This window comes from Excalfactoria chinensis, chromosome 2 (genome assembly GCF_039878825.1).
Source record: "Excalfactoria chinensis isolate bCotChi1 chromosome 2, bCotChi1.hap2, whole genome shotgun sequence".
Lineage (NCBI taxonomy): Eukaryota > Metazoa > Chordata > Aves > Galliformes > Phasianidae > Excalfactoria > Excalfactoria chinensis.
Window position 1 is genome coordinate 42,855,763 of NC_092826.1, and position 9,868 is coordinate 42,865,630.

The window sequence follows — 9,868 nt, forward strand, 5'->3', positions numbered from 1 at the left end:
AAATGCTGGAGTAATTCTATACAACACTACAGCAAAAAGCTCAAAAGGGAGAGAGATGGATAAAAGTGGATTGAGAATAGCTCTGGAAAGTCAAAGCTCCTCTGTGCTTACACAATTGCTAGCAGGCACTAGAGAATGTCCTTAAAGAAATGTAAGGAAAGCAATGCATCTGTTGAAGACACAACATTATTGATCTATATGGCTGGACTACTGTAGCAAAAGCTGATCATGCTTGCAAAGCACAAAGTGTTAGTAAACTCAATTATTTTTCACTGGCTCCCATTGATGACAGTAAAGTTTGGATGTCAGAATCCTACCTGCTTCAGTAGCTAATTCCAGCTATGACTTGTCTCTGCCTGGCAGTGTATTTTCTGGCACTGGGAGAGCCTACCTCTGGATCTGTAACAGCAAACAAAATCTGTTAGCAAAGCGCTTAATCTCATACACGTTCTGAGGCAGGCACGACGAGGAGCTCTCCGCGTAATGACACGGGCTTCGCAGACACTGGCAGCAGGGCAGGCGGACGAGCAAAAACTCGATTTACCTGCCCCCGCACGGATAAACCGCAAAGCGCTTCTGAGGTTCCCCTTTAGGCGAGGACCACAACCCACCCGGCCCCAAAGTTTGGCGGTGAAACTTTACGCCTCGTTGCAGACACACCTCCAAGAACTCCCATCCCGCGGCACCGCCGAGGCGGGCAGGTAAGGGGCTGCCGCGGGGGCGGGCGGGCCGGCCGGGGAGTGGCGGGGCGGGACCGGCGGCGGCCTCCGCCCCGGGCGGCGGCGCGGGTGGACTTGTTGGGGGGTTTTCCTTCTAGCCCCAGCGAGTGGCAGCTCGTCTCTCGCGGTCCCTCCGCTGGCGTCCAGCCCCCGGGGTGCTGAGCGATTCACCGACGGGTGCGGGAGGAGTGCAGCGGACGGCGCTCGGTATGTTTTCACCCCGGTGGGATTGCGGTGGCCTGGGGCAGACAGATTGTTTCATCAGCTTCTGGGCTTTTCGTGGTGCGACGTCTTTCCGTAGCGAGGGGCTCTCTCTCGCGGGACCAGCCGCCTTGGGCTATCTCCCTGTGGAGAGGGGCAGGGTTGTGGGTCGCTGGAGCGTACCCAGAAGTTTAGCGGAAACCTATTAGTCTACGACGGAGCTCTGCAGAAGAAGCAACTTTTCTGCTGACTCCTCTTCCTCCCCGCAGTGGTCACACAACAAAAACTAGGGAATTCAGGGCATATTTGTTACATTAAAACAGCAACAACTAAGTTCTTTGTATCGTCTGTATGTTTTCAAGGAGTGAATTGAGTGATTGGGACAGACAGGCTGCAAGTCTATTTGGCATGTTGGTAACACTTTGGTTCACTGCAGTCAATAAATAAGTTCTCATAATTTCATTACGCTGCGGGGGGGAGGAGGGAAAGAAAAAATAAAATAAAAAGAATTGTTGAAACAAGATCATTTTTATCTCCCCCATCTTGAGAGGGGGGAGGAAAAAGTGCATCTTGAGCCCTGCTAGAATACCTGGAGTCATCAAGTTGTTGCTTCACAAGCCCTGATTCTGTTTAACTTTCCAGGTGACTTTCATGGGTCTGTGCACTGACTTCAGACTGTATAGGTAAGAGGTAAGTGTGCTGAACTTGTCTTTGTGTGCTCAGGAGCAGTAGTATTCCCCAGTCTTGACTGGGAGCTCTCAGGAAAAAGAAAATAACAAAGCTCTGTCACTTCTCTGTTCTGCAATGAGGAAGTGTCCTGGTCTGTTAAATGGAACCACTGACAGTGAATATCTGGTACAATTTTAAACCCATTGTTATTGGTACTACTTAGAGCATCTTCTCTGTTCTCCTTAAGCAATCAAAATGTTTCATGAAGCCAGTAGGTTAATCTATATGCGCACAGGTAGGATAGGTATGCATTTATCTATCATTACGACAAACACAGCTTTTTATTTGTTTCCTGTATAAAGAAAATTAGTAGATCTGCAGTAAAATAACCTGCAAAGAAGCTATTTGGATAGTTATTTTGTGGGTTAAACTGATATGGTCTGAAGTTCAAGAAAACTATGGTTGATGAGTAGGACTATTGTTGTGTGATCTCAGAAGTAGTGTGGGTACCACGGACTGGTTTCGGTCACCTGATGATATTACTGTGGAGCAATTTAATGGCATCAGAAAATAATACGTGCTCAGGTAGTTAAAATGATATGTGTTACGTGCATTGCATCATTACGAGGTTATTTTTCTTTGGAAAAATATTAAAGAGGTAATGAGAAACTTGTTTAAGTACGTTAAAACAGCCAAATCAATTGCAGAACTTATTTACTGTGCCACATTCTTCATTTTGTATAACATTGTATTCCATAAAATGCATTAATAAAATGTAATTACTATAGCAGGACTGAAGTTTGCTATGTAACAAGGGGGAATGAAGTAGGAAAATCTTAAATATGTGTGGCTTGAGTGGTGGGAAGTTGCTCTGGTGATGCTGATTTTTGGAATTGCTGATTGTTCTTGAAACTGCCATTGAAAAGGATTTGTTTCTGCTTTTTAGAAGGGCTTTATTGTTTCAGGATTTTCAGTGGGTGAGGGAAGGATGCATGCTTTAAGCAGTTTTCATCTTTGATAAGAAGTCTCTATGCATCTTTATGCAGAAAATTTCATTATGTACATTTCAGATGTGTATTTCATATGACAGATTCCATTATTTTTTCTTGTGGCACTCTATAACAAAATTACGTTAACTTGATTTGTGAGGTAGGTAGCTAGTAATCTTCTGTTATTGCTAGTTGTAAAGTCATGCAGGCCAGATGGTGTCTTCAGTTACACTTAGACACAGCCTTTGTGTAAGTGGCTTTGGAAGTTAAGGGGTTGCTGAAGTGTTGGTAGTACTAGTGGGTCTAGGCAGAGCATCTCCCTCTGCAGCAACAGTCACTGAAACACTGGTTGCCATTAGATGAGAGAGAAACTCATTGCTGTGCTGCCCTTCTGCTTAGACCCTGTAGTGAGGCCTGCTGGATATTTAACCTTTTTCTGTTTCTGATCAGATTCCTATGGATTGAAAGGGCAACGTTACAGTTGTTTTTTTTTTTTTTTCATTCCTACATGTTTGCCCTGTAGCACTGAGTTTATTGTCTCAATCCATTTACACAATTAATCCAAGTTTCTGTAAGGACTTTGGCTTCACCCAGCCAAAATGCTCTGTGTAATTTCTTGGAGAGAGAGAAAAGAGCAAATGTTGAATATTTATTCCCAGTAGCCACTGGGACAAACCAGAGTGAGGAGCAGCACTGCCTGATACAAGGAACTATGCAAGCATTGTTAAGAGCTGAGACTGTGCCTTGTGTTTGTTGTGAAGCCAGATGGATGGGGAGTGGAAAGGTGATCCTGGAGGACATGTGAAGTGTACACACAAGTTAACATGAGAAGTGAGGGAGGAGGGGAAGCAGTGAAGTGAGAAGATACCTTCATCTCCTTTTGCTGACTATGCTGAAAGCAGCCTGGGCGGGTGTCCAGCAGGATGTTCCTTGGTGCAAAATTTTTCTGTCATGATGCTCCAGTGGAGGCCTCAGGAAATGTGTTGATTCTTGGGTGTGGAAAGGAAAGAGAAGAGAATGTGGGTGGGCTGTGAAAGGTTGTGCCTTTGTGTGCTCTTTCTTGTTTTCCTTTTATTAATTCAGGTGTGCCTAAGAAGATGCTGAGTGGGTGGGAACTTGTGGTAACCCACAGTAGTATGAATGCTTTGACCATTAAAAGGAGCATCTGACTTTTTATCAGGTTTTGGCTGGTTAGCTAACCACTGATCTTGATGATCTTTTTCAGGAAAGAGGGGAAAAAAAAATGGAGGAAAATTAATAGATTGCCTCACAAATGATTTATCTTTTTTATTTCTGTGTCTCCAATTTCAGAACCATGTGATGGCAGGCAGAATAGTGGCAAGGAAGTACTAAGCCAAGTGTACTGTGACCAATGATACTGGCATTGATCTGGAATAGCAGAATTACTTGAGTGCTGGAGATGCCTCACCTCATCTGCAGGTGTATTTGCTTGCCAGGTGGAGCCAAGTGGGTGATGTAAGAAGCGATGTAAGATGCATTCCAAAACAAGGAAATGAGCTCTTCCTCTTTTTTGAGTGTTTGTGCTCTTTCATTTGCTTGTGTTGATCACATACAGGAATCTGTACCTTCGAGCTGGACTTGAAACATGAAAGGGGAAAATGCAAAAAGCTCTGCATTGTAGATGCGTAGTGTGTTTTTTTTGTGGTTTTTTTTTTTTTTCTGTTTGGTTTTTGCTTGTTTTTTATTTCTGCTCTTTTCCCTGTCACTGTACAGGGATTAAAAACGGTATGTACCAAATTACCTCAAACAGTCAGAACGCCCCTAGGATGCTGCCCTGTGGAAACTCAAGTTCAAATAGGTAGTACGTTGGGGTCCATACTTCCAAAAGAGGTAGGAAGTGGCTAAGCTAAAGTAAGAGTTGATCTTAGCATAGGTGAAAGGGACACCAGCAGTATCTTATATTAACTTCCCTGGAGTTAGCATCCTACCCAGCAGGTCAAGCTGTCATCCAATACAGCCACAACTAGGAGTGAAGGAAGTAAGATCTACAGCCTAACCGGGACACTGGAGCTTCATGTGGATAGGACTAATCTCTTTTGAAAATACTTAGGTTGAAAGTAATTACTTGTTTGCTCTTTCCTCGTAGCCACAGGGGGGCATTTATCTTGATGAAAGAATATTTGCAGATATTCACTCTTTGCCAGGATGCTAGGGAGTGTTATCCATGACCATGGCTTTTTAATGCTGAAGGAGCAAATTTGTCAGTGTTGTGTGGCCATTTTTCAAGTTATTCTAGTAGACTTTTAGATACAGGCTTCTTTAATGCTGCTATCATTTTTTTTTTTTCATATGTGAGTTACAAATCACTGCATTAAATAAAACATACTGTTTATTCAAGCTGAAAGGCCTTTAAAGTACTGTAAGGTAGCAGAGTACCTTTAAATTGTGTGGATTTGGTATGTTTAGATTCTGAGCAATGCTGAAATAAGTATTCTTATTTAAAGGTAGTCTTAAAACTTAGACAACGCATAAACAAATACTACAGTTTTATATAAACCGAATAAATTGAACTAATTGCAAATAGGATGAAAACTGGATACAGGGATAACTGTAATGACTGATGGTGGAGTAAACTGTCTACAGAGTGATATTTTTTTTTCTTCTTGCTTTGCTTACCTTTCCTTTATTGTGTGTGTACATATACATACATATATATGTATACATAACATGTAGAAATAGATACGTATAAAAATGTGTTTTATAAATTTCTACCCTTTCAGAACAGAAACTACCCTAGAAGATAAACATCTATTTTTAACAGATTAATTGTTCAGTACTGCTCCTGAATTTTTTTACTATGCGTCCAAGTGTTAATAGTGCAGGGTTAGCAGGTGGTGCTGCATTCAGCTGTGTTAGTAGTGGATTTCCACTTTTGGGGACCTGCATTCTTTTTCTTTCAAAGATGCTCATTCAGACCTACAGGTCCTACTTTATTTTCTTTTTTTTTCCCCTCCTAATCCAGATGCTGTCAATGTCCTATTACAGGCACAACGCAGCTTTTGTCTGTAAAAAAAACAGAAGGGCTTTGTATTCCTTATTCCTTTAACTGAAGCTTCTTAAAGCCTTCCTTATTGCTGGGTAGCTGTTTTCTCATCAGCAGAGTGATTTCTGAAGGTGTGTAAGCAGTGTAGTTGCTACAGGACTGATGCCAGGTGCAAAGGTTGGGAATGGGGACCTGGGTAAAACTAAATGAGGATGACTGCAAGTCTGAGAATGCTGAGGGTGCTGTATGAAGAGGTCAGTGTGGTACCAGATAAAGAGGAACAGATTGAAAGGAGGCTCCACTACTAACAACTTTTCCAAAGGCATTTCACAAATAATTCCCTAAAGTTTTCCTTGCTTTTGCCCAGTTTTCACTGCTTCCTTCAAATATCATATGTTGTAATAGTTGCAAACAGTTATATTGTGTGTAGGAAATCGCATCTCTGCAGAAGGAAGGTGGAAAGAACTGTATGGAATAGAGCAACTATTAACTTGCCTACAATGTCCCATGTTCAAACAGAGTACTTTGACCATAGAAGAAAGAGACTTCATACAGAGCATTTATGGTCTCTTAATGACTAGCTATCTGTCTTCTACAGAAAAATTGCACGTAAAGTGTTACTTGGAACTTTGATTTTCTTTCTGTAGGCAAGTTTCTGCTTCACAAAGTACTGTGTAATTTTAACAGCAGAATTGGAGGGGGAGGTAATATTCTGTCAGGTTAAGAATGTTGTTTTGCTCTTTCTGAAATCCTTTGTCTCTAAGGAAACATGGTTACTCTCTTTATTCAGCAGCCATTTTTAATGGGAGGCCCAGCCACTATAGATGTGGCAGTGTTAGAAATAAGAACGTTTCTTGTGGTATGCACCATATTCTTACATTTCAGAATAGCTCTAGGTGCCCATATGTTATTTTTGTGTTTATTTGAATGTACATGTGCTTCAGTTCAGTTCTTTTAATATCTGTATACTTCCAGTATTTTTTCAGTGTATCGTTTTCATTTAGAAGTTCAAGGTTTTTCATTATTTGTTGTTTACCGCACACTTTTGTCAGATACTTACATTATAAGAGTGTCCTATTGTGTTGAATTTCAATTTATTTTTTCTTGCTTTGCAGCCTAATTTTAACAACTGCTCTTGAGCTTCTAGTAACCTGCTTTCATAGTAAACGGGTTCTGATTCAGATTAATGAGTTGCCTCTTTGATATTCTGCAGTGTCTTCTATATTCTATTATAAACTGAATTTATGGTCCTTTTGTATCAGGCATACAGGAATAGGTAAATTATTTCTTGGCAAGATCATGTTTCCAATGAAGTTAGTGGCAGAAATCAGGTACTGGAGTCTTTTTCATGTCACATGGTATAGCTGGGTGAAAAGCTGGTCAATTAATTTCCCAGGCATCTCATCAGGGTATTAACTCCCTCCGTTACAGCTGCTGATGATGGCCAGCAGTGTGGAGGAGGTGTGGTGGCCACAGGCACTGTGAGAATTCTACTTGAATCACATATGAGATAGAAATATTGTCAGGAACATCAATGGAAACCTACATGTTGGAAATAACAGCTTGTAAGAGCTGCTGCTTGTATATATCATTATGCTGTTTACAGAGTCCTTGGTGGAGAATGACAACGTAACTTAAGAACTATCTGCATCTATTATTCCAGGTCAGAGTCCGGAGAAGACACTGAAGAAGATGTTGGCACACTGAGCACTTCAGAAAAATGAGCCATGCATCCTTCTGAAAGCTGAGAAGGAGCCCTCTGTTAGGGTCATGAACGTACGACAAGTCTTTGTGTCGCTACTGATGTTTGGAGTAGCTGGTCTACTCCTCTTCATGTATCTGCAGGCCTGGAGTGAAGAACAGAATACAGGTACAGTAGGCTTCTGGGTTGTGGGTTTCTTGTGGTGGTGTTTTTCTTTTTTGTTTGTTTCTTGTTTGTTTGATAAAGTGATTGCATCCATGGTTTAAAAGGTGACTGGGAAGTCCATTGAGCAAGTGTGGACAACTAAAAGAAGTCCCCCTGTGTGGCAGTGAAATGACATACAACAGATTTGTTCTAATAACTGTATCTTATGCATGCATGAGAAGAGGCCTGTAGGAACCTAATCATATCTTCATTAGGAAAAATAAGTCCTGTGAAAGCATGTTGTGTTTATTTGAAGCCAAGCACTTCTGAAATAGTTTTATTTGATGGTGTATGTGTGCTTTTTATACATTTATGCTGTATGGCAAAGCAATTTTTGAAGAACTGCTGTAACATAGACAAAAATGGTAACAGCATTCATAAGGAATGATCCCATCCTAGTGCTGTTTTTGCTAGAGATAGTTAGATACTGGGTTTGTGAGTGTTTGTCGTATGTCACATCAGAGTCATGTTGCAACTTCAGTTAAATGTGTAATGGTACTGGCTGAGGGTTGCGTTATTCAGTTGACTTTCTGTCATGGCAATTTACCATTCTTTGGTTTGCCCAAAGGGATGATCTATATCCGTTTTGGAACGAAGCTAAAATGGCCAATTCTTTTCAGCCCCCAGTACAAAGCTCAGTTAATCTGAAGTAAGCACCCTTGAAATGTGTATGAGGTGGATATTTGTAATGTCCTCATCACCCGCTGTTTTGCTTTGCCAATACACTTCTGTTGTAGCACACTGTGCCTTGATGTACTTGTTTTTCTTTCTTTTTCCTTCCTAAAAAAATGGTCTAGTTAAGAAGTACTGCCTGTTATGTCCTCTTGCCCTCTCTTGCTTAATTCCTATTTCCCCAATTAAAAAAAAAAAAAGTCTTTCTATAAAATATACTGATAATATTGTGAAGAGATATGTTCATAGAACCGCTTTAGTCTTTTGGTTTCATTGATCTGTGTTTTTATCCAGCATGAGCTGGTAGGCTCTGGTAAGGTAAATCTGTTTTACTTCAGGGAAGGATAGCTGGGGATTTCTAGTGCATTATTCCTGCAGTTTCTTGATGCTTATTTTGAGCGTTTCAACTAAGTGCAGTGGTCGCTATTTTGTTAGCTTCTTAATGTTTCTGGGCTGATAATAAAAACATAAAATATCCTGAGTTGGAGGCAATCCCCGTAGATCATTGAGTCCATGCAGGGCCACCCAAAATTCAAACCTTTTGTCTGAGAGTATTGTCCAAACACTTAAACTCTAGAGGCTTGGTTCTGTGACTGCTGCCCTCAGGAGCCTGTTCCATGCTCACCCTGTTGGTGAAAGACCTTTTTCTAATCCCCATCCTGTCCCTCCCCTGACACAGCTCCACGCCATTCTCTTAGGTACAGTTGCTGTCACCCCTGTATCCCTCATGGGGAGCAGTAAGTGGCCATGAGGCCTCTCCTCAGCCTCCTCTTCTCCAGGCTGAACAAAAAAGCCTCCTCTTGTCTTGCCCTCCAGACCCTTTAGCACCTTTGTATTCTTCCTTCAGATGCTCTTTAATAGTTTTATGTCCTTATACTGTAGCATGCTAGCCTGCACCCAGTGCTTGAGGTGAGGCCACGCAGCACAGAGCAGGACAGCACTTGCCCTCACCCACTGGCAGTGCTGGGCCTAATGCGCTCCAGGGTGTCGTTGGCACTTTGGGCTACCAGGGCACACTGCTGACTTGGGTTTAACTTGCTGTCAACCAGAACTCCCAGATCCCTTCCCATGGGGCCGATTCTCAACCTGTCATCCCCACAATCTGTACATAAATCCAGGATTGCCGTGTCTCAGGTGTAGAATCCAGCACTTGCTCTTATTGAACTTCATGCAGTTGGTCATTTCTCAACGCCCAAATCTGTCAAGTGCAAGGCTTCACTACTCCATGGAGAGTCTACATCTCCTGGTTTAGCATTGTCTGCAAACTTACTTAGTATGTTTGCTAGTCCTACATCAAAGTAATTGATGAAAGCGTTAAAGAGATCTGGCCCCAGAAAAGAACTCTGTGGAACCCGCTTTTATTTACAAGTTTATTTTAACGAAACTATCAGAAGTAGTGTGGGATCCCTTTGGAAAGGTTTCCCATGTAATCAAGCGTTGACAGAAGCAGACCTTACAGAGCAAGTCTTTCTTGAGAAATTTCTGCTTTTCTTGAGACTGTTAATGGCAGATATCTTTGCTTTCAAGGTAGTTCAGGAATGTAGATGATGTCTGTAGATTATTGATTTATTTACTTGCTGACATTCTTTACATTCCTTCCATCTTTTGTCCTGTAGTTAACCTTTCTTTCTGTGCAGTGCTCACTATTACCATTTCTGTTCTCCCACACGGGCACGCTTTCCTTTTTTCTATATGTATGGACTGTTAA

The 9,868-nt window shown here is 41.7% G+C and overlaps 1 long non-coding RNA gene across 1 annotated transcript; it reads left to right on the forward strand.

The window, feature by feature from the left end:
- Window positions 1–800: 800 nt before the first annotated feature.
- Window positions 801–8,343, forward strand: LOC140248808 (uncharacterized). Its single transcript, XR_011902890.1, has 3 exons — window positions 801–926; window positions 1,563–1,610; window positions 7,246–8,343. It is a non-coding gene; the product is annotated as an uncharacterized lncRNA (long non-coding RNA).
- The last annotated feature ends 1,525 nt before the right edge of the window (window positions 8,344–9,868 follow it).